The 25,273-nt window shown below is 39.0% G+C and overlaps 1 protein-coding gene across 1 annotated transcript in view; it reads left to right on the plus strand.

The window, feature by feature from the left end:
* Nucleotides 1-25,273, plus strand: part of PRIM2 (DNA primase subunit 2) — a 302,144-nt gene that overhangs the window by 64,261 nt on the left and 212,610 nt on the right. The gene's annotated exons all lie outside the window — the stretch shown is intronic.

Raw genomic sequence — 25,273 nt, forward strand, 5'->3', positions numbered from 1 at the left:
CTGTACTTCTTAAGAAATAATATAATTATTATAATGATATTGAGATTGCTTGTGTTATTTATAGAACTCCTAAGTTTTAATTTTTTTAAGAATTTATTTTATTGAAGTATAGTTGATTTACAGTGTTCTGTTAATTTTGCTCTTCAGCAAAGTGACTCAGTTATGCATATATATATTCTTTGTTTTGTTCCTTTCCATTGTAGTTGATCACAGGATATTGACTATAGTTCCCTGTGCTATACAGTAAGACCTAGATATTTATCTATTCTATATATAATAGTGTGTGTCTGATAATCCCAAACTCCCTATCCATCCCTCCTCCTTGGCGATCACAAGTCTGTTCTCTATATCTGTGAGTCTCTTTCTGTTTCGTTTGTTGTTGTTCAGTTGCTCAGTATTGTCCAACGCTTTGCAACCTGTGGACTGCAGCATTCCAGGCTTCCCTGTCCTTTACTATCTCCTGAACTTTGCTCAAATTAATTTCCATTGAGTTGGTGATGCCATTCAACCATCTCATCCTCTGTCATCCCCTTCTCCTCCTGCCCTCAGTCTTTCCCAGCATCAGGGTCTTTTCCAGTGAGTCAGCTCTTCGCATCAGGTGACAAAAATTTTGGAGCTTCAGCATCAGTCCTTCCAATGAATACTCAGAGTTGATTTCCTTTAGGATTGACTGGTTTGATCTCCTTGCAGTCCAAGGGACTCTCAAGAGTCTTCTTTAGCATCACAGTTCAGCAGCATCAGTTCTTTGATGCTCAGCCTTCTTTATGGTCCAACTCTCACATGCATACATCCCTACTGGAAAAATCATAGCTATGACTATATGGACTTTTGTTGGCAAACTGATGTCTGCTTTTTAATATGTTGTCTAAGTTAGTCACAGCTTTTCTTCGAAGGAGCAAGCGTCTTTTAATTTCATGGCTGCAGTCACGGTCTGCAGTGATTTTGGAGCCCAAGAAAATGTTTGTGACTGTTTCCATTGTTTCTCCATCTATTTACCATGAAATTGTGGGACTGGATGCCATGATCTTTGTTTTTTGAATGTTGAGTTTTAAGGCAGCCTTTTCACTCTCCTTTTTCTCTTTCTTCAAGATGTTCTATTTATCCTCTTTACTTTCTGCCATAAGGGTGGTGTCATCTGCATGTCTGAGATTATTGATATTTCTCCTGGCAATCTTGATTCCAGCTTGTGATTCATCCAGCCCAGCATTTCACATAATATACTTGGCATAAAAGTTAAATATGCAGAGTGACAATATACAATCTTGGTGTACTCCTTTCCCAGTTTTGAAACAGTCCATTTTTCCATGTCTGGTTCTAACTGTTGCTTCTGAATACAGATTTTCCAGGAGGCAGGTAAGGTCGTCTGGTAGTCCTATCTCTTTAAGAATTTTTCAGTTTGTTGTGATCCATACACTCAAAGGCTTTAGCATAGTCAGTGAGGCAGAAGTAGATGTTTTTCTGGAATTCTCTTGCTTTTCCTATGATTTAACAGAGGTTGGCAATTTGATCTCTTGTTCCTCTGCGTTTTCTAAATCCAGCTTGAACGTCTGGAAGTGCTTGGTTCACATATTGTTGAAGCCTAGCTTGAAGGATTTTGAGCATTACTTTGCTAGCATGTGAAATGGGTGCAATTGTGGGCTTCCCTGTTGGCTCAGAGGGTAAAGTGTCTGCCTGCAGTACGGGAGACCCGGGTTCAATCCCTGTGTCGGGAAGATCCCCTGGAGAAGGAAATGGCAACCCACTCCAGTACTCTTGCCTGGAAAATTCCATGGACAGAGGAGCCTGGTGGGATATAGTCCATGGGGTCTCGAAGAGTTGGACACGACTGAGCGACTTTACTTTCACTTTCACTTGAACATTCTTTGGCTTTGACCTAGATAAGTTCATTTGTGTTATGTTTTAGATTCCACATATAAATAATGTCACATGATATTTGTCGTTTTCATTCTCATCTGTAGCAGCCATCCATGTTGTTGCATTGGCATTATTTCATATATATGTTTTTAATGACTGAGTGGTATTTCATTGTATATGCATAGCACATTTTCTTTATCCATTCATCTGTCAGTAAACATTGAGGTTGTTTCTGTCTCTAAGCTACTATAAATAAGTGATGCTATGAATATAGGGGTGCATAGATCTTTTTGAATTAAGATAGATCTTTTTATGGGTATATACCTAGGAGGGGGTTTGCTGGATCATAAGGCAATGCTATTTTAAATTTTCTGAGGAAACTCCGTGCTGTTTTTCATAGTGGCTGTACCAACTTACAGTCCCACGAATGATTCCCTTTTCTCCACACCCTCTTCAGCATTTGTTGTTTTTTTTAGACTTTTTAAATGATGGCTGATTTGAGGTGATAACCTCACTCTAGTTTTGATTCACATTTCTCTAGTAATTAGTGATGTTGAACATCTTTTCATATGCCTCTTGGCTATCTGTATGTATTCTTTGGAGAAATGTCTGTTTGGATAGTCTGCCCATTTTTTGATTGGGGTTTTTTTTTTTTTTATTGTTATTGTTATTGAGTGGTAGGAGCTGTTTATATTTTGGAAATTAAGTCCTTCTTCATTGCATCATTTGCAGATATTTTCTCCCAGCCAGTCCATTGGTTGCGTTTCTGTTTTGTTTATGGTTTCCTTTACTATGCTAAAGCTTATAAGGGTGATTAGGTCCCATTAGTTTATTTTTAGTTTTATTTCTATGACATTGGGAGACTAACCTAAAAACTGAAAACAGTGGTACAGTTTATGTCAATGAATGTTTTGCCTATGTTGCATTCTAAGAGTTTCTTGTTGTCATGTCTTATATTTAAATCTTTGAGTAGATTTTTATTTGTTTCTCAGTTCAGTTCAGTCGCTCAGTCGTGTCTGACTTTGCGACCTCATGAGTCGCAGCACGCCAGGCCTCCCTGTCCATCACCAACTCCCGGAGTTCACTCAAACTCACATCCATCGAGTCAGTGATGCCATCCAGCCATCTCATCCTCTGTCGTCCCCTTCTCCTGCCCGCAGTCCCTTCCAGCATCAGGGTCTTTTCCAGTGAGTCAACTCTTTGCATGAGGTGACCAAAGTACTGGAGTTTCAGCTTCAGCATCAGTCCTTCCAATGAATATTCAGGACTGATTTCCTTTAGGATAGACTGGTTTGATCTCATTGCAGCCAAAGGGACTCTCAAGAGTCTTCTCCAACACCATAGTTCAAAAGCATCAATTCTGTGGCACTCAGCTTTCTTCACAGTCCAACTCATGGTTAATTTTGTCATTTTTTCTTTCTTCTGATAATGTTGATGGTGAGATGACTAATTTTGTGAGCAATCTCTGTTTCTTCAAGGTTGTGCCTTTTTTCCCTTGGAGATGGATGTCGTGTATGTCTGTTAACAGTTAGTGGTGCCTCTGGTAAATAAAACCCATAGATTTCTGTTCTAAATTGGAATTTTGTGTCAGTAGAGGGCAATGTAGAAGAAAGTCTTTATATTTAAGTACTAAAAGCAGTGCTAGGTTAACACTGCTGGGTGAAATTGTTAAATAAGTATCATAATCAGTGCTTTTTAAGAGACTTGTTAAAAACAGACACTTAAGCGATCATATCTTAAAAATATACACATTTTTCAGTGGTATTGTCTGTTAATTTGAGTCTGGTTTTCTTTTGTACTTTTTTGGGGTATTTTTTGAGTGCTTAATGTCTAGTATATAACTTCAAAGTTAAATGCGGTCACTGTTGTCTCACACACTAGCAAAGTAATGCTCAAAATTCTCCAAGCCAGGCTTCAACAGTACATGAACTGTCAAATTCCAGATGTTGAAGCTGAATTTAGAAAAAGCAGAGGAACCAGAGATCAAATTGCCAACATTCATTGGATCATTGAAAAAGCAAGAGAGTTCCAGAAAAACATACTTCTGCCTCATTGACTATGCCAAAGCCTTTGACTGTGTGGGTCACAACCAATTGTGAAACATTCTTCAAGAGATGGGAATACCAGCCTACCTTCCCTGTCTCCTGAGAAATCGATATGCAGGTCAAGAAGCAACAGAACTGGACTTGGAACAACCAGCTGGTTCCAAATTGGGAAAGGAATACGTCAAGCCTGTATATTGCGACCCTGCTTATTTAACTTATATGCAGAGTACATCATGAGAAATGCTGGGCTGGATGAATCACAAGCTGGAGTGAAGATTGCCAGGAGAAATAACAATAAGCTCAGATATGCAGATGACACCACCCTTATGGAAGAAATCGAAGAAGAACTAAAGAGCCTCTTGATGAAAGTGAAAGAAGAGAGTGAAAAAGCTGCCTTATAACTCAACATTCAAAAAACAAAGATCATGACATCTGGTCCCATCACCTCATGGCGAATAAATGGGGAAACAATGGAAACTGCGACGGGCTTTATTTTCTTGGGCTCCAAAATCACTGCAGGTGATGATAACTGCAGCCATGAAATTAAAAGATGCTTGCTTCTTGGAAGAAAAACTGTGACCAACCTAGACCAACATATTAAAAAGCAGAGACATTACTTTACTGACAAAGGTCCATCTAGTCAAAGCTATGGTTTTTCCAGTGGTGATATATGGATGTGAGACTTGGACTATAAAGAAACCTGAGCACCGGGGAATTGATGCTTTTGAACTGTTGTGTTGGGGAAGACTCTTGAGAGTCCCTTGGACTGCAAGGAAATTCAACCAGTCCATCCTCAAGGAAATCAGTCCTGAATGTTCATCGGAAGGACTGATGTTGAAGTTGAAACTCCAATACTTTGGTCACCTGATGTGGAGAACTGACTCATTGGAAAAGACTCTGATGCTGGGAAAGATTGAAGGCTGGAGGAGAAGGGGATGACAGGGGATGAGGTGGTTGGATGGCATCACCGACTCTATGGATTTGAGTTTGAACAAGCTCTGGGAGGTGGTGATGGACAGGGCAGCCTGGTGTGTTGCAGTCCATGGGGTCTCAAAGAGTCAGATACGAGTGAGCGACTGAACTGAACTGACTGTTTAGTACGTAGCTTCAAAGTTATGTTGTGTCGCTTTTTTTAAGCTTTACTGATTATAATATAAGCAAATGCCAACCTTTCCGTTTGAGTTAAAACTTACATTGTTTTCTGGTATAAATAATTTTGTTTCCTGACCCTGGGGTTACCTGCACATACACAGTTTAGCTATATCAGCATTTGGAAACACTAAAATACTAACTTTGTATTAAATGAGGCCATTTATGAAATCACATAGCGTATTGGGTGCTCTTCCTCTCCTTCCTCCTATGTGTATCTGTGTGTGTGTGTTTTGTCGTCAGTAAAGTTAGTGTTCTCAAACAGTTTCTGTTTTATAAAATAATTTTATTCATTTGTTTTTGGCTGTGCTGGGTCTTCATTGCTGTGTGGACTTTTCTCTTGTCGTCGGGCCTGGGCTTCTCATTGCACGGTGTCTTGTTGTGGAGCACAGGTTCTGGGGTGTGCAGGCTTCAGCTGTTGGCGTGTGGGCTCAGTGGTTGCGGCTCCTGACCACTCAGGCATCAGCTCAGCAGTTGTGGTGGACTGGCTTAGTTGCTCCGGGCCATGTGGGTTCTTCCAGGGTCCGGGATTGAACCTGTGCCTCCTGCATTGGCAGGCAGATTCTTTACCACTAGGAGTCACCAAGGAAGCTCCTTAAGTAGTTTCTTGATGGTTTACTAGCAATTTCTACTGTGACTTAGCCTGCATCATCATGTACTCACAGATAAGGGCTGTGCCTTTCACAGCTGAACGTCTCTCTGGAGACACTGATGTCTGCCTATTGACTGGCTGCCCCTCTTCTTTTATTATGATTGGTTTTGTTCTTTCTCTCTCTCGCAACATTCTGGGCAGCACTTCTTTGTGTGAGGCAGGTGTATAATTTCTAGGGCATTGGGCATCTCTAGCTGTCATCCACTAAATGCCAATACTGGCCTTCTAGCCCTATGACAGCCAGAAATACCACCATGAATTTCAGGAAGCTTGTGGTGCCACCTTGAACTGATCATGGCTATTTCCTTCTCGTTTCCAAATTGTGCATGTGAGACAGTGCAGTTCTGACTGAAAATATGAGAAGTTGTTGAGGGGAGCTTTTGAAAAACATTTTCCTTGCTGATAAAAATGGGCTAAAAGACCATGTATATTTGCTGTTCAGTGTATCTTCCCAATAATCTAAAGTACACAGAAGGGTATGTGGCAATTATTTGCAAATTTTATAAATTTTTTCTTTCTGGGTAGAATATGGAGATCTAAATGTACTGAGATTAAAGATAAAACAATGAGTTCTTAAGTTAGTAATTTTTCCAGCAAATTTCACTTAAGCTTTGTATTTTCTTGGTAAGAAATATAGCACGTGAACTTTGAATTCATTTCTCCTGCTGTCCTTCCTGCTTATTCATTCTTCTTCCAACATACTTTTTAAAAAGGTTAATAAATTTTTGGAATTTTGAAACAATGAGAAACTTACAGAAAAGGTACAGGTAAAGAAACAGTAACTTTTCCCCTAAACATTTGAGAGTAAGTTCTCAGTGTAAGATCTCATTATTCCCAGTACTTTAGTATGTAATTTCTACAAATAAGGATGTCTTGCCATATAATCACAAGTTTAGCTGTCAAAACAAAAGCTTAGTGCCAATACATGGCTGTCGTCTCAGACCTCGTTCAGTTTTCACTACTTGTCCCAGTCATGTCCTTTATTTCAAAAAGATCTAATGTAAATCGCAAGCACTGTTCGCTAAGGCCACATTAGTTTCCTTTGGTCTGGAAGGGGTTCTTAATTTCTCCTTTACTTATGTGACTTTGCTATTTTTGAGCATTACAGGCTAGGTATTTGTAGAATCTTTCTCGATTCAGATTTGTTGTTTCTGCATGTTTAGAGTATAGTTATAAATCTTGAGTAGGAATATCATAGAAGTGATGCTGTGTTCTTTTCACTGAATCCTGGCAGGTGACATATGATTTTGATTCATCCCAGTTCTGATTGTTTTTATCACAATTTATCCCAGCCAGCTGTTGAAAGGCATTTGGGTTTTGTTTTCATTCTTGTGGTTATTACTAATACTGCTACTCTGAACGTCCTACAGCATCTTTGACAGACACATTTCTGTTGGTTATATGCTTAGGAGTGGAACTGTAGGGTATAAGGTCTGTCTGCGTTTTACTTTAGTGAATTCAGGTGTATTTTAATGAATGTGTCCTGATCACCAGTGGGTTGTGGAGAGTTCTGGCCTCAGTCTGGGTTGATCTGAGTGAAACAGTGACTAGTTCCTGCAGGCAGTGCTTGGCTTTCTCCTGGTAGGTCAAGGCTGAGTCTGGTTGCGATGCTATCCAGCGTCTGCCCTTTGTCTCGCTGTGCAGGGGAGTGGGTGGGGGGTTGTCCAGGAAGCTGTCCTGACAGCCTGGGGGCTGAAGGTGCTGGCAGGTGGCGAAGTTGCTGCTGTTAGGACTGTGCTGAAGGGGAAATTAAACCTATCGCGGTTACTGCCCTTTCCGGTGAGGAAGGTTTTGACCATGGAGTATGTAATTGCAAAAAATTGAAAATGTTCTTGAGGATGGGAAAAATTGCCCTAAAGATTTAGAAAAAGTTATTGTAAGTAGTGGAAGAGGATGAAATAAATGATGCTGTGTTGAGGTCCTTTAATGGACCGGAACCTGGTGGTCTGGAGTCGATGATAAGAAAGTGAAAGAGAGAAAGAAGCTAGTATTCCCTGGTTTATGCAGAGAACCAATAAAACCTTAGAACAGGGCTTGCCCTGCTCACGAAGGCACAGGACGTCCTCCCGAGGAGGTCTTGAAAGTCTGGGCAGGAGAGTGAGCTTGGTGGGTTTTCACGCTCCAGAGAATTAGCCAGAGGGAGGGAGTGGAGGGGAGGGAGAGAGAGAGAGAGAAAGAGAGAGAAAGACATGGGGACCCAAGTCTCTGGTGGAGCAGAGGTGCTTTAATGATCTTTCTGTTAGTATATATAGGCTGTTATACAAGGAATTTCTTTTGACAATGATAAAGATCAGAAAACCAAACATACAGCAACCATTATCAAGGAAACAGGGAATTAGCAATGGTCATAAGGTCAGAAGACAATCCATATCTCAAGAAAGAGGGTCCTGATTAAGCAGTTTTGTCATAAGGAGAATGTTTACTGAAGGAAATCCACGCATGCGTTTTCTTCCCAACCTCAGTCCTGGGAGCAGTGTGCTGCTCCACTGGTTTCCGTTATCAGGAACTGATAAGGAACAGAGGATTTTTGAGAGACAGAAAACAGCATACAGGAATCATCCTGTTAAACGTTCCCTGACAGTGCTGGGGGAAGTCAAAATGGATGGGAGAGTTTTATCCCAGCTGACATCTCAAGGTGTTTAACAGCAGCTTTGACCACGTGGGTTATAATGAATCTGCCTTTTGAATGTGCTTGAAGACTGGTAAAATATGGACATTATCTTCTTACTTGGTAAGAACTCTTTTCTTACCCCGCTGATCCTGGGAGACTCAGTTGTGGTACTATTTCCTGCTGGAAGCCTCCCTTGAGTCCTGGAATTAAGTTGAATTGTCTCCTTTGTGTCCCCACTGCACTCTGCGCCCATTGAAATTATTCTAGGTTAGTGTTTTTCTTCTCAACTACAGTGTAAGCATTTTGAAGGTAAGGGCTTGGTCTTAATTAGACTTTTCTCTCAACATAACTTGGAGAAGGCGATGGCACCCCACTGCAGTACTCTTGCCTGGAAAGTCCCATGTACGGAGGAGCCTGGTGGGCTGCAGTCCATGCGGTCGGGAAGAGTCAGACACGGCTGAGTGACTTCACTTTCACTTTTCACTTTCATGCACTGGAGAAGGAAATGGCAACCCACTCCAGTGTTCTTGCCTGGAGAATCCCAGGGACAGGGGAGCCTGGTGGGCTGCTGTCTATGGGGTCACACAGAGTCGGACACAACTGAAGTGACTTAGCAGCAGCAGCAGGAAAAAATACGAATAGATGTTTAGTTATTTCTTCCCCCACTTGAGTAGATCATCTTGTGTATATTCATTTTGGAAACACTTTTATACATTTCTGGTGTTATCACTGGAGATGTGTTTTAGTGATAGGAATGTGAGACAGAGTTATTTGGGAGAGAAAGTGATTTTGGTATTTAGGCGTGTTACCTGAATTGATAGGACAGTCTGGCAAATTTGAGTTGGAACTTATAAGAGTGCTTAGAGATTTGGACACAGATTTGGGAGTCACCTATGTGACTGTGAAATTTATAGCCAAGTCAGTTGATGCCGTTTCTAAGGAGTAAAGCATAAAGATTGAAGAAGACCTATTAACTAAACTGAGTATTTCAGGGAGGAGTGTGGGGTCATGCAGGCACACTGGATCCCACAAACGAACAAGTCCTTGTGAGTGATATGTGCATATCTTTCTCCATATGTATTACATTTTAGAGAATCAGGGTTTTAGCACCATCCAAAATAGGATTGAGTTGAAGTTGTTTTAGTGAAGTGTTCTAGGTTTTTGATAGGATAGGTTAGATTCATTGAAAAAGTCATATATACATATGAAAGTGCTTTAAAAATTCCAAAATGTTATAAATTTTTCAGGTGTTCATTTGAATGGGCTTGTTCATGTATAGAATAGAGTTTTAAGAGATTTTGACCTTCCCTTTTATTTCTTGCATTTTGTGTCTATGGAAATTATTGGTGGCAAAGATTTTAATGATTCATTTATTTCAAGTTTTCTTTGCTTTCTGGTTGCTAGCACATATCAGCAGCACATAGATATAGAGTTTATAGAGCAGGACAGGGTTTCAGAGGTATGTGGGAATCATCTGTGTGTTATGTTGTTCTTATTCCTGACAATTAGAATCCAGACTTGAGTGGACATGTCCAGTTGTGAATGGTGGTTCTTTAGCTGTCTTTTATGAGAATCTCTCAATAAAACGTACAGGCCTCTTCACTTTGCCCATGAAAGGTTAGCGCTGTAGAGGCTGAGTGGTTTACCAAAATTCATGCAGTGGCTGGGTGAAGGACTTGGGTTCTTGGTGGTGGGTGTCCCATCACTCCTGAAAGTCCCTGCCTTTTCCCCTATAGATTGTTACCTCTCCCTGGGCACCTCAGTTGCTCTCTGATTCACCCTCAGTGAGTGTTCCATGACATGTCTGACATGTAGGCTTCTCCAGGGTAGGGACTGAGCCCTATTCGACTTTATCCTCTCTGATGCCAAGCACAGTACCTTAGGAAGAGCAGGTGCTCAGGATCTGGTCAACCCTGTGAGAGCTGCATGTTTATGTTTTCCCCAGATTTACTGAGAACAGTGAGTTAAACGAGGTGGCCCTTCAGTGTTCTGTTTATAACAGGAAAGAGTAGAGCACCTCACAATGTGGGAAGGGCTGTGTGTGCAGGAATATTTCTGCAGTCTCTGTTAGTTGGGAATGTCTGTGGCCACAGTGGCCTGCTTCCCAAGAACCACTGCAGTTGGCTGCAGGAATTACAGTTGTTACTCTTGTGATAGTTTTTCTCTGGAGTATGTAAAATGTGAGGGAATATTTTGTCTAGAAAGTTAAGGATGCAGCATCAGCCAGGGTTGAACTCTCACTTCCTTGAGAACAGCAGCTTCTCTTCTCACACTGAACTCACTCTCCAGAGGAGTTCTTGGGTTACTATTTCTGTGGTCACTTTGTATCCCCTGAACACCCTTTCCCCTGAACTTGTTTATAAATACTCCTGTTCCTTAGATCTTTTATCATATTTATCGGTTATAATTACCCCTTTTAACACTATAGCCCAGATTGGTAGAAAGTAGTATTTTTACACACTGTCTGTAGTATCTTTCTCCACTGAGCTGCATTGCTTTCACTGACACCTGAGTGCACTGAAACACTGATTTTTTTTTTGTCCCTGTTACTCTCTTTTGACGAGGACATATCTGAAGGTTCAGTTGCTAGGAAACAGCTGAATACAGAAATTTTTGGTGGCGGGGGGTTGGTCCTTATAAATTCAATTCTTTGACAGCTCTACTCTTGCAGACCAAAAATTTATTCAGTCTCTACAAAGAAAGATACATACCTGTTAGTTTTCTAGGTTAGAAATTTTGTACTGAGGTTGCTAGGAATGTGAATACATTTTTTTCCAGGATTGATTAAATATTGAAATGTAATTTTTAACAGTGACTGGACATTGAAAAGTAATGATTATGTGTGTATCTTTGAGTTTCAGGCTTTTTTACATTTTCTGATTCTTCATTAATGAGAAAGAATGAGGATGAGAGAGATATACTTACATGACACAGAAGAATTTAAACCAAAGTAAAATATTATATTAATTAAAACAACTTTGTCTCATAGAAATAGGATTGACTATATCCTGTATTCAGTCCAGATCAGCTTTTTTATCTATGACACTTAATAGTGATATTAAAAAGAATAGTGGCCAGAGAAAGAATAAATATTAAAAAGAAGCATTTGGTTATATACATTTGGCTTTATTTTATGACTGATTATCATTTTTGTCATAATTATATTGTGTTTAGAAAGAGATTTTTATTCCAATTCAACATAGTAACTCTGCAAGGATTCACTGTATGCCAGTCAAATGCACAGGGGCACAGGTTTGATTAAGCTTTCAGGGTGCTCAGATGGTGAGGAGGCAGCAGTGGGCAGAGACGTAAACAGTCCTCCTGTGCTGTGGTCAGGAGCAGGGCAGTGTGTCCTGTAGCACAGAAAAGAGGTGATGGGCTGTGAGGGGGCTGCAGAGAGGGCTTCAAGGGGGAGGTCAGCTCTGAGCTGAGTTTTGCAGGACCCTTTCTTGAATGTGAACAGTCCCCTGGCTTGTCTTTTTTGGGATGGGATGCACTGGGGATGAGGAATAAGACTGGTGTCTGTTGTCTTTGTTTGTAGGTTTGCTCTTTGTTTCTTCCTTGCCCACACCTTTGGTTAGTTTGTCTTCCCCGCCTCTCTGTTCAGGCATACTCATTCTGAAGTTTCACTGCTTGCCTATTTAATTGCACACATATATCTGAGGACTTTGGCAGGGAGTGCAGAATCCATCTTCTTATTTACATGCATTGAGAATCTTGTGCCTCAGAAATAAGAATCTTATTAAGGCTTTATGTCTTAATCCAACTAACATAGAGAGAACTCTGTAATCTCAAGTAGACGGCATATGTACTAAAATTGGAATGGTGTGGAGAATGTTGTCTGAAATGTACGAGGAGAGTAATGTGTGAATTTAAAACAGAAATAAAAGCAGCAAATGAAAATTGTCCCAGACTTGTTGATACTAGGAATAATTAAGGAAAGATGGAATTGAGACTCATTAAATGTATAGGTTTGGTTTCACCTGAATTTTAAAAAAAGGCACTAAGAGTAGGAGTAAATGTTTTATGAGACTTGCTGTTTGTATAAAATCCATCTTATTTTTAATAACTTTGTACTTTTAGGATACGTCTTAGAACATATTAGGTGAGTTTCAGTGTTTTCAGGCCTAAATTTTAAATTACTAACCTATCATAGACTTTAGTAGTATTAATATTGAAGGCACTTAAGCGCTAGTATAGAAAAAATTATGGCTGTCCTTTGAGCACCTATGATTTTGTCCATATGTAAGGCTGTATTTGTTGAGTTGCAAAGCAGTTTGGGAAACAGTGTCAGTGAGCAGCTAAATTGAGGTGTGATATTCAGAGTGATAATCTAGAAAACACAGACCTGAAAATGGAAAAAGACAGAAATAGATTTCTTTCTCACAAACTTGGAAATAGAAGAATAACACAGTTGGTAACAGGGATGTTATCTTCCATACCTGTTCCATCAAAAATTTCAGTTTTCACATTTACTATTACAGGCTGCAGTACTAGAGAGAAGATGAAATAACATGCAGTCTTTAAGAAAGAAATGAACTAATACAGTTTTGGATTTTGGCAGAGTAGCTATAATCCCAAAGAAAGGGAGTAGCAATTTGCATTTATAGGCTTTTCTAACAGTTTTGTAATAAGTACATTATCATTAATCCTTTGGACTCCTTTTGAGCTTTGTTTAAAATATTAGGAAGGAAGTCATCTCTACAAGGATGCTTGCAAAAAATTATATACTTAAAGTCATAGAAATTATGGCTTTCCTTGATGGATTCAGTGTTTTGTGTATTTCTAACTCTCATTTTTTAAAACATGTTGACCAAGGAATTTATCCTTTGGCAATATTTATCAGTTGCACAGACTTGGATTACTGTGGTGTTGAATGGTTTGCCTTGAAATCAAACAGAGATCATTCTGTCGTTCTTGAGATTGCTCCCAAGTACTACATTTTGAATTCTTCTATTGACTGTGAGGGCTACTCCATTTCCTCTACTGGATTCTTGCTCACAGTAGTAGAAATAATGGTCATCTGAATTAAATTCATCCATTCATCACTGATTCCTAAAATGTCAATGTACTCTTGCCATCTCCTGCATGACCATGTCCAATTTACTTTGATTCATGGACCTGACATTCCAGGTTCCTGTGCAATATTGTTCTTTACAGCATCGGACTTTGCTTTCATCACCAGACACATCCACCACAGGCTGTTGTTTCTGCTTTTGCCCAGCCTCTTCATTCTTTCTGAAACTATTTCTCTATTCTTCCTCAGTAGCCTATTGGATACCCAAGGGGCCCATCTTCCAGTATCATATCTTTTTGTCTTGTCATACTGTTCATGGGGTTCTCAAGGCAAGAATGCTGAAGTGATTTTCTAAGACAAACCATTCAGTATCACAGTAATCCAAGCCTATGTCTCAACCACTAATGTTGAAGAAGTCGAGCAGTGCTGTGAAGACCATCAAGACCTTCTAGAACTCATACCGAAAAAGATGTCCTTTTCATCATAGGGGATTGGAATGCAAACGTAGAAAGTCAAGAGACAACTGGAGTAACAGGCAAGTTTGGCCTTGGAATACAAAATGAAGTAGGCAAAGGCTAACAGAGTTTTGCCAAGAAAGCACACTGGTCATAGCAGACACCCTCTTCCAACAACAAAAGAGACAACTCTACTCATGGATACCACCAGATGGTCAGTACTGAAATCAGATTGATTATATTTGTTGCAGCTGAAGATGGAGAGGCTGTATACACAGTCAGCAAAAGGAAGACCAGGAGCTGATTGTGGCTCAAATCATGAGCTCCTTACTGCAAAATTCAGGCTTAAATTGAAGAAAGTAGGGAGAACCACTAGACCACTCAGGTATGACCTGAATCAAATCCCTTACTATGATACAGTGGAAGTGACAAAAAGATTCAAGGGATTAGATCTGATAGACAGAGTGCCTGAAGAACTATGGAGAGAGGTTCATAATGTTGTACAAGAGTCGGTGATCAAAACCATCCCCAAGGAAAAAAATGCAAGAAGGCAAAATGGTTGTCTGAGGAGGACTTAAAAATAGCTGAGAAGAGAAGCAAAAGGCAAAGAAGAAAGGGAAAGATACACCCAGCTGAATACAGAGTTCCATATAATAGCAAGGAGAGATAAGAAAGCCTTCCTAAGTGAACAGTGCAAATAGAAGAAAACAATAGAATGGGAAAGACTAGCGATCTCTTCAAGAAAATTGGAGATACCAAGGGAACATTTCATGGAAAGATAGGTACAATAAAGGACAGAAACTGTAAGGACCTAATAGAAACAGAAGACATTAAGAAAAGATGGCAAGAATACACAGAAGAACTGTGCAGAAAGGTCTTAAATGACCCCCATACCATGATATCTAGATCACTCACCTAGAGCGAGATATCTTGGAGTGTGAAGTCAAGTGGACCTTAGGAGCCATTGCTACAAACAAAGGTGATGGAATTCCAGGTCAGTTCTTTCAATTCCTAAAAGATGATGCTGTTAAAGGGCTGTACTGAATATGCCAGCAAATTTGGAAAACTCAACAGTGGCCACAGGACTGGAAAAGTTCAGTTTTCATTTCCACCCCAAAGAAGGGCAATGCCAAACTACCACACAATTGTGCTTATTACACATGCTAGCAAGGTAATGCTCAAAATCTTTCAAGCTAGGCTTCAACAGTATGTGAACCGAGAACTTCCAGATGTACAAGCTGGATGTACAAGATGTACATGAAAAGGCAGAGGAACCAGAAATCAAATTGCCAACATCCATTGGATCATAGAAAAAGCAAGGCAAACATCTGCTTCACTGACTACAGTAAAGCCTTTGAGTGTATGGATCACAGCAAACTGTGGAAAATTTTTAAAGAGATGGGAATACCAGACCGCCTTAGCTGCCTGCTGAGAAACCTGAATGCAGTTCAAGAAGCAACAGATAGAACTGAACATGGAACAACAGTCTGGTCCACAATTGGGAAAGGAGTACGTCAGTGTTCTATATTGTCACTCTGCTTATTTAACTTATAAGTAGACTGTGTCATGTGAAATGCTGGGCTGGATGAAATACCAACAACCTCAGATATGCAGATGATACCACCCTAATGGCAGAAAGTAAGGAAGAACTAAAGAGCCTCTTGATGAAGGTGAGAGAAGAGAGTGAAAAAGCTGACTTAAAACTCAACATTCAAATAAGTAAGATCATGGCATCTGGTCCCATCACTTCATGGCAAATAGATGGGGAAAAAATGGAAACAGTGACAGGCTTTATTTTCTTGGGCTCCAAAATCACTGCAGACGGTGATTGCAGCCATGAAATTAAAAGCCACTTGCTCCTTGGAAGAAAAGCTATGACCGAACTAGACAGCATATTAAAAAGAAGAGATATTACTTTGCTGACACAGGTCTATATAGTCAAAGGTATGGTTTTTCCATTGGTCATGTATGGATGTGAGAGTTAGACCATAAAGAAAGCTGAGTGCCGAAGAATTGATGTTTTTGAAGTGTGGTGCTGGAGAAGACTCTTGAGAGTCCCTTGGCCAACAAGGAGATCAAACCAGTCAATCTTAAAGGAAATGAACCCTGAATATTCATTGGAAGGACTGTTGCTGAAGTTGAAGCTCCAACACTGTGGCCATCTAGTGTGAAGAGCCAACTCACTGCTAAGAACCTGATGTTGGGAAAGATTGAGGGCAGGAGCTGAAGAGGGTGACAGAATGAGATGGTTGGATGGCATCACCAACTCAATGGACATGAGTTTGAGCAAACTCTGGGAGATAATGAGGGACATGGAAACCTGCCGTGCTGCAGTCCATGGGGTTGCAAACAGTCTGACACTGAGTGACTGAACAGCAACAATCAGTTGCATACCATGGGTTTGGCCTGAGGCAGTAAGTTACATGTGCAGGTATACACCCACCCGTGTCTTATATTTCGTGTACTCATCACTTACATATTGTATGAGCTTTCAGTAACAGGTCTCTCATCCATACTTCTTCCCAACGTTTTTCTTTTTTCCTGTGTGGTAAAATACATGTAACAAGATGTCATGTTTGTGTGGGGCAGTTGTATGTGGTTCTGAATGTCCTGTGAGGAGAGCCCCACGCACTGCTCTTGCTGCTGTCAAACCAGGCGTTTCTCTTTCTGTTTCTGGTGATGAACTACAGTTGTAGCTCTTAGTGCTTGATCGTAACCTTTCTCTTTGTTTCTGGGGCCAAATATAGTTATGATTCTTCCGTCTCATCTTGTAATTTCTACATGTGCCATTGTAAAAGTACAAAGGACATGAATGGTTTTTAAAAAGTCTGTGAATGTTACTTGTTATTGAACTAGCTAACAATTTGATATTTATTTTGCCTTCAATAATGTCTCAGCTTCTAAGAATACCATATATTTGAACCCATTCTTTTATTTATAAAGAAAAAATCTGTATTAAATAGAGTTGTAAGTATCTGTTTAAAAATATGGTATGGGGCTGTACAATTTTCATATTATAGTGTCAAATGATTCATCTATGCTTTTGGTTCATTGTTTATTATGTTACTTAGGATACTTCAGCACATTTCAGTGTGGCTTGGACATGGTTCAGTGTATACACACAAATACACTTACATGCACTCGCCAGTTTTATTTTTTAAACTTTTCCCCTCATGACTCTGCTGGTTTATCACAGTGTTGTGTTAAGAAAGATTAACAGTTTTCAGGAAGATGCAACCAGGCAATAATAGGTGGTTTAATTTAGAGTAGCTTAAATGGACTAATGGACAAGCCCTGCCTTCCACTGAGATGATGTCTGTTGTGTTAATATGTAGTTCTTCACTGAGAAACATCCAAATGTTGATTATATTTTACTTTTGGTAGAGAACAGTGTTTGAGAATTAGGAGAAATGTGAACGCTGCACTTCTGCACAGTACTAAACTGTTCTGTCCTTTATATTCATTGAAGGCTGTTTTCTCTTTCTAGGTCATTCTCTGGAAATTGTTAGAACTGCTCTGTGTGTGTATGTGTATGCACGCCTGTGTCCCTAAACGAACAATGTTAGTGATCTTCTTTGCTCTGTATTTGCTTTAACTGTGCCCAGTATTGCTCTTTAAGGCCATCCTTGGCATCAGAGGCATTGAAACTGACATTTTGTTAAGAAATGCCTCACAGTGGGGCCTCCTTTTCAACAGGTGCCCAATTCACTTAAGAATCCCTTATTCCTTGTTTCATAGTCTTGTTCTTTAAAGATCAGATAGACTTCTCCCATGACTATCCAACAGAAGCCATCAAACAGAATAGAAGCTATTTTAAATGAGTGTATTTTTTTTTTCACTTCTTAAAGATTTACAGCATATTCTTGGAGAGTAAGTGTAGTGATGATTAGAATTACATATGCCTGTAGTATACCTTAGGTTAAAAATGTATGCAGGGTATATTTTAATGTTTATAAGCTCTATTTTTTTAAATAATTGTTCCTCTTTTCTATGATTGGGACTATGGTTTTTATAAGTATTATATTTAAAATTTTAAACTAGCTTTGTTGAGGTATAAGTTAAATGCATAAAATTCAAGAGTTTTAAGTGTACAGTTGGATGAGTTTTGACATGTGTATGTGAATCATCACCACAATCAAGGTGTGTAATATTTCTACCTCCCCACCCCCTCCAAATTCCTTGTCCCTTAAACATTTAATCTTCTTCTATGTGTGGCCTTGGGCAAATACCCATCTGCTTTCTGTCATGATAATTTTGTTGGTTTTAGAATTTTATATGAGAAAAACTAACAAAATTGTCTTATAATTATATATAATTATAAAATTATAATTTTATATAAATTGAACCAAATATGTGTTCTGTGTTTGGCTTGTTTTGATCTGTATTATGTTTTCATTATTCATTTTTGTCAATTCATATTTTGGTAGTTTATTCTTTTTTTATTATTATGTAGTATTTCATTTATGAATGTATCACAGTTTTTTTTATCCCATCCTGATTTGATGAATATTTAGATTGTTTCTAGTTTTTGCCTACTATGAATGAAACTGCTGAGAACCTTTGGATAAATACCTTTGAATGGGATTGTTGGGGTGTATGGTTAGTATGTATAGATATGTTGAACTTTATGAGAAACTAGGCTGGAGTCCTTTGCGTTTCCTCCAGTAGTGTATGAGTTCCAATTATTTTACAACCTTGGGGAAAGTTAGTATCATCAGAATTTTACATTTTAACGCTTCTAGTGGGTATGGCTTCCCTGCTAGCTCAGCTGGTAAAGAATCTGCCTGTAATGCAGGAGGCCCTGGTTTGATTCCTGGGTCAGGAAGATCTGCTGGAGAAGGGATAGGCTACCCACTCCAGTATTCTTGGGCTTCTCTTGTGGCTCAGCTGGTGAAGAATCTGCCTGCAATGCTGGAGACTTGGGTTCAATTCCTGGGTTGGGAAGATCCCCTGGAGAAGGCAAAGGCTACGCATGCCATTATTCTGGCCTGGAGTCCATGGGCTCACAAAAAGTTGGACATAACTGAGCGACTTTTATTTTCACTTTTCAATTTCAGTGGGTATGTGATGATAATCTCCTTTTGTTTTGATTTCCCTAATGACTAATGATATTGACTGTCTTTTCAATTCTTACTTGTGATTTCTGTATCCCCATTGATAAAGTGTTTGTTTATATCCTTTTTTGATCTTAATAATTGAGTTGTTTTCTTGAGTTTTATGAGTTTTATATATATGTAATCAATAGAATTATGTCTGTATATACACATCCATATATAAATATGTGTGTGTATGTTTGTGTATTTTATGACTATTTTAACCCAGCCTACACATACCTACACATTTCTTGTTTGTTTGAACAATATCTTTTGAAGAGCAAAAGTGTTAAGCTTTGATGAAGTTCATCTTATTAGTTTTTTCTTTTATGGTTCATTTCTACATGAAAAGATGCTCAACATCACTCATTATCAGAGAAATGCAAATCAAAACCACAATGAGGTACCATTTCACGCCAGTCAGAATAGCTGCTATCCAAAAGTCTACAAGCAATAAATGCTGGAGAGGGTGTGGAGAAAAGGGAACCCTCTTACACTGTTGGTGGGAATGCAAACTAGTACAGCCGCTATGGAGAACAGTGTGGAGATTCCTTGAAAAACTGGAAATAGGTCTTAGGACCCAGCAATCCCACTGTTGGGCATACACACCGAGGAAACCAGAATTGAAAGAGACACGTGTACCCCAATGTGCATCGCAGCACTGTTTATCATAGCCAGGACATGGAAGCAACCTAGATGTCCATCAGCAGATGAATGGATAAGAAAGCAGTGGTACATATACACAATGGAGTATTACTCAGCCATTAAAAAGAATACATTTGAATCAGTTCTAATGAGGTGGATGAAACTGGAGCCGATTATCCAGAGTGAAGTAAGCCAGAAAGAAAAACACCAATACAGTATACTAACGCATATATATGAAATTTAGAAAGATAATAATGATAACCCTGTATGCGAGACAACAAAAGAGACCCAGATGTATAGAACAGTCTTTTGGACTCTGAGGGGAGAGGGTGGGATGATTTGGGAGAATGGCATTGAAACATGTATAATATCATAAATGAAATGAATCACCAGTCCAGGTTTGATGCAGGATACAGGAAGCTTGGGGCTGGTGCACTGGGATGACCCAGAGGGATGGTACCGGGAGGGAGGAGGGAGGGGGGTTCAGGAGGGGAACATGTGTATACCTGTGGCGGATTCATGTAGGTGTATGGCAAAACCAATACAATATTGTAAAGTAATTAACCTCCAATTAAAATAAATTTATATTAAAGAAATATCACCGCTACATCAGTTTTTTTAAAAAAAATATTTATCTAACCCAAAGACACAAAAGAATTTTTCTTACATTATCTTTTAGAAATTTTATGATTTTAGTTCTTATTTAACTCTGTGATTCATTTTAGATTGAACTTCCCTGGTGGCTTAGATGGTAAAGCGTCTGTCTACAATGTGAGAGACCTGGGTTTGATCCCTGGGTTGGGAGATCCCCTGGAGAAGGAAATGGCAATCCACTCCAGTACTATTGCTTGGAAAATTCCATGGACAGAGGAGCGTGGTAGGCTACAGTCCATGGGGTCGCGACTTCACTTTCACTTTCACTAGTAATGTAAAGGTCAGCATTCATTCTTTTCCATGTTCATTTCCAGTTGTATGAGCACAACTAATAGTCTTTTCTAGATTAGGCTACCTATTCTAGGTAGATTAGCTTGGCACCCTGTTGAGAATCATTTGATCATGTGAATATGGGGGTGTTTCTGTGCTTCATTTTGTTCCACTGATGCACGTCTGTCCCTAGAATAATAGCACCCTGTCTTGATTAGCTTAGCTTTGTAATAGATTGTGAAATCATGTGGTACAAGTGTTTCAACTTTGGTCTTTTTCAAAATTGTTTTGATTCATCTAGATCTTTCTACTTCCAAATGCATTTTAGAATCAGCTTGTCAATTTCTACAAAGAAATCTGCCAGAATTTTGATTGGGATTATATTGAATCTGTAGATCAGTTGGTAGAGGATTGATACTTTAATGACGTGGAGTCTTTTAATCCATGAACGTATATATCCAGTTATTATTTTATTTATTTATCCAGTATTTTTTATTTTTAGATTTTTTGGTTGCATTGCGTCTTTGTTGCTGCCTGTGGGCTTTCTCTAGCTGTGGCGAGTGGGGCTGCTCTCTGTCGGGGTGTGCTGCTGCTCATAGCAGCGACTTCCTGGGGGAGGGTGCAGGCTCTAGGTTCTGTGGGCTTCAGTAGCGGTGTCACAGAAGCTTGGTAGTTGTGACTCATGGGCCCCAGAACACACGGGCTCAGTAGTTGCAACTCATAGGCTCTGCATCATGGGCTCGGTTGCTCTGCAGCATGTGAAATCCTCCTGGAGCAGGGATCAAACCCTTGTCCCCTGCTCTGGCAGGCACATTCCCATTCACTGTGCCACTAGGAAAGTCTTTTAAATTTTTTCTCAGCAGTGTCTTCTAGTTTTCAGTGTAGAGATTTTTCACATATTTTATTTCTTAGGTATTTTATGTTTCTGATGCTTTAATAAAGAGCAGTATAGTTTATTTCATTATCAATTTTTTTTGTTGCTAGTGTGTAGAAATAGAATTGATTTTTAAATATTTGTATCTTGTGATTTTGCTAAACTCACCTATTAATTTCTTAGCATCTTGGTAGGTTCTGTAGTATTTTCTACATAGATGCCCATGTAGTCTGTAAATAAAGACAGTTTTACTTCTTTGCTTCCAGTCTCTATGCCTTTTATTTATTTTTCTTGACTGTTAACAGTGGCTAGGACTTATAGTACAGTGTCAAGTAGAAGTGATGAGTTCCTTGTTCTTGATCTTAGGAGGACACATTTGGTCTTGTACTATTAAGTAGGATATTAACTGTAGATTTTACATGGATGTCATTTTATCAGGTAAAGGAAGCTTCTTTCTGTTACCAGTTTGCTAATTTTTTTTGGTGGGGGGTCGTGTTGGTTTTGAATGGGTGTTGAATTTTATTTAATACTTTGAGCATTAATTAATTTGAGATATTATTAATTTGTTTATTGAGATGTGACTTTAAAATATTTGTTTAGTATTATTGCTTGAGTATTATTTTATAAATATTAAATCTTTTTATATTCCTGGAATAAACCTACTGTGTCAAGGTATATTTTTTATATATTGCTGAAATTTTGCGTAATTGCTTATAAGGGATATTGGTCTAGAGTTTCCTTTTTATATATTAATGTTATATGTCTGATTTTAGTATCAGATTAACTGTGACCTTATAAAATGAGTTGGGAAATATTTCCTCCTTTTATGTAGTTTATATAGCAGTATAATATTAAACATACAACTTAATTATTTTATATGTTGTTACTCAGTCGTTCAGTCATGTCCGACTCTTTGCAACCCCATGGACTGCAGCACAAAACTTCCCTGTCCTTTAGCATCTCCTGGAGTTTGCTCAAACTCATGGCCATCAAGTTGGTGATGCCATCCACCCATCTCATCCTCTGTCATCCCTTTCTTCTGCCTTCAATCTTTCCCAGCATCAGGTACTTTTCCAATGAGTTGACTCTTTGCATCAGGTGGCCAGAGTATTGGAGCTTCATCTTCATCATGAGTCCTTCCAATAAATATTCAGGGTTGATTTCCTTTAGGATTGATTGCTTTGATCTACTTGTTTTCCCAGGGACTCTCAAGAGTCTTCTCCAGCACCACAGTTTGAATGCATCATTTTTTCGGTGCTCAGTCTTTTTTATTGTCCAGCTCTCCCATCCATACGTGACTACTGGAAAAACCATAGCTTTGACTATATGAGCCTTTGTCGGCGAAAGTATTGTCTCTGCAGCATATTAAAATATACTGTCTAGGTTGGTCATAGCTTTTCTTCCAAGGAAGAAGCATCTTCTAATTTCATGGCTGCAGTCACTGTCCACAGTGATTTTGCAGCCCAAGAAAATAAGACTGGATGCTGTGATCTTCTTAAATGTTTTTTGAATGTTGAATTTTAAGTCAGCTTTTCTCTCTCTTCTTTTCACCTTTATCAAGAGGCTCTTTAATTCCTCTTTTTAAATAATTCCTCTTTTTAAATAATTCCTCTTTTTTTATGTGGAATTATATAAATTATCCTCAACTTTTTCTGTCCTCTTTTCCCTTAAAGACTGGAAAAGGTCAGTTTTCATTCCAATCCCAAAGAAAGGCAATGCCAAAGAATGCTCAAACTACTGCACAGTTGCACTCATCTCACATGCTAGTAAAGTAATGCTCAAAATTCTTTAAGCCAGGCTTCAGCAATATGTGAACCATGAACTTCCTGATGTTCAAGCTCATTTTAGAAAAGGCAGAGGAACCAGAGATCAAATTGCCAACATCTGCTGGATCATCGATAAAGCAGGAGAGTTCCAGAAAAACATCTATCTCTGCTTTATTGACTACCAAAGCCTTTGACTGTGTGGATCACAATAAACTGTGGAAAATTCTTCAAGAGATGGGAATACCAGACCACCTAACCTGCCTCTTGAGAAACCTATATGCAGGTCAGGAAGCAACAGTTAGAACTGGACATGGAACAACAGACTGGTTCCAAAGAGGAAAAGGAGTACGTCAAGGCTGTATATTGTCACCCTGCTTATTTAACTTATATGCAGAGTACATCATGAGAAATGCTGGGCTGGAAGAAGCACCAGCTGGAACCAAGATTGCCGGGAGAAATGTCAATAACCTCAGATATGCAGATGACACCACCCTTAGGGCAGAAAGTGAAGAGGAACTAAAAAGCCTCTTGATGAAAGTGAAAGAGGAGAGTGAAAAAGTTGGCTTAAAGCTCAACATTTAGAAAACGAAGATCATGGCATCCGGTCCCATCACTTCATGGGAAATAGATGGGGAAACAGTGGAAACAATGTCAGACTTTATTTCTTGGGGCTCCAAAATCACTGCAGATGGTGACTGCAGCCATGGAATTAAAAGACACTTACTCCTTGGAAGAAAAGTTATGACCAACCTAGATAGCATATTCAAAAGCAGAGACATTACTTTGCCAACAAAGGTCCGTCTAGTCAAGGCTATGGTTTTTCCTGTGGTCATGTATGGATGTGCGAGTTGGACTGTGAAGAAAGCTGAGCACTGAAGAATTGATGCTTTTGAACTGTGATGTTGGAGAAGACTCTTGAGAGTCCCTTGGACTGCAAGGAGATCCAACCAGTCCATTCTAAAGGAGATCCATCCTGGGTGTTCTTTGGAAGGAATGATGCTAAAGCTGAAGCTCCAGTACTTTGGCCACCTCATGCAAAGAGTTGACTCATTGGCAAAGACTCTGATGCTGGGAGGGATTAGGGGCAGGAGGAGAAGGGGACGACAGAGGATGAGATGGTTGGATGGCATCACCGACTCGATGGACATGAGTTTGGGTGAACTTTGGGAGTTGTTGATGCCAGGGAGGCCTGGCATGCTGCAGTTCATGGGATCACAAAGAGTCGGACATAACTGAGTGACTGAACTGAACTGAACTGAACTGAAACTTTAAGTAAGTTTGTGTTACAAGCTGATTTAATATTTTGTAATTAAAAATTAAATTTTTAGCATTAGGATTTTTTTAGAAGCAGAAAGAAAAAGCTCTGTGGTTTAAAAAATAGGTGTCCAAGGAGTTTGCTGGTGGTCCAGCGGTTAAGATTTTGCGCTTCACTGCAGGGCCTGGTGTGGCGTCAGTCCCTGGTCAGAGAACTGACATCCTATATGATGCATGTCAGAATCAAAACAGCAACAAAAGCAAAGATTTCACACACACACAAATAGGTGTCCAAGAATTTTAGGAGAGAAGGGTTTTTCATAAAAAATTTGTAGTGTAGGAATGTGTGAAGACAAAATATTTATATAGTTTTGTTCTTGATAGTATGTTGCTTAGCTTTTAGAATCCATTGTCTTCTAACATTATTTCACAGGCATTTTCTTAAAATATTATAATTTTTATGAACAGCATTTTCTAATGATTATATGATCTGTCATGTGGATTTATGATAACTACCTATACCAGTGATATTAGAATTTTTTTGTTTCTAGTTTTTTAATGTAATTTAAATTTATGTGAACTTTTATTTTCTGTTATCTTTTTATTAAAAACTTTTGATATATTTTATTGGAATTGCTTTTTCACATACTACTACAGTTTGTATTTCCCCATGTAATAATACTTGGCTGCTCTAATAGGTAAAAGTAGTATCTTTCTGCTTTTAATTCCATTTGTATAATTATTTAGGAAATATTTTAAAAAGTCTCTTGAAGACTTTTGAACTAGTCACTCAGAAGAGTTATACAACAGTAGTATTAAGGGGACATAAATATATGGAAAATAAGTTCTTGAAATAAACATAAATAGTGTTAGTGAATAAATAGTGTATTAAATAGTGAAATAAACAAACACAAAATGTGTCTTGAAGTAAACC

Source organism: Budorcas taxicolor, chromosome 11 (genome assembly GCF_023091745.1).
Source record: "Budorcas taxicolor isolate Tak-1 chromosome 11, Takin1.1, whole genome shotgun sequence".
NCBI classification, from domain to species: domain Eukaryota; kingdom Metazoa; phylum Chordata; class Mammalia; order Artiodactyla; family Bovidae; genus Budorcas; species Budorcas taxicolor.